Below are 202 nucleotides of genomic sequence, written 5' to 3'. Positions count from 1 at the left end.
TCCCAGACAGCCGCCTTAGGGGAAAACACAGGAGCGGCCCTGCTTCTCCAGCAGTGCGCGTGCCCCACCCACAGGTGGGTGTGGTTGGCTAGGCCTCCACCGGGAGGCTCTCCCAAGGTGAGATCTACAGGTGCCCTGGTTTTCTGCCTCCCCCCGGGTCCCCCACACGGCAGGTGCAGGCACAGGGGCCCCTTGTGCACGG

This window comes from Oryctolagus cuniculus, chromosome 6 (assembly GCF_051225735.1).
Source record: "Oryctolagus cuniculus isolate XC-2025 breed Fujian yellow rabbit chromosome 6, ASM5122573v1, whole genome shotgun sequence".
In the NCBI taxonomy this organism is placed as follows: Eukaryota; Metazoa; Chordata; class Mammalia; order Lagomorpha; family Leporidae; genus Oryctolagus; species Oryctolagus cuniculus.
This window is presented reverse-complemented; position numbering follows the sequence as displayed.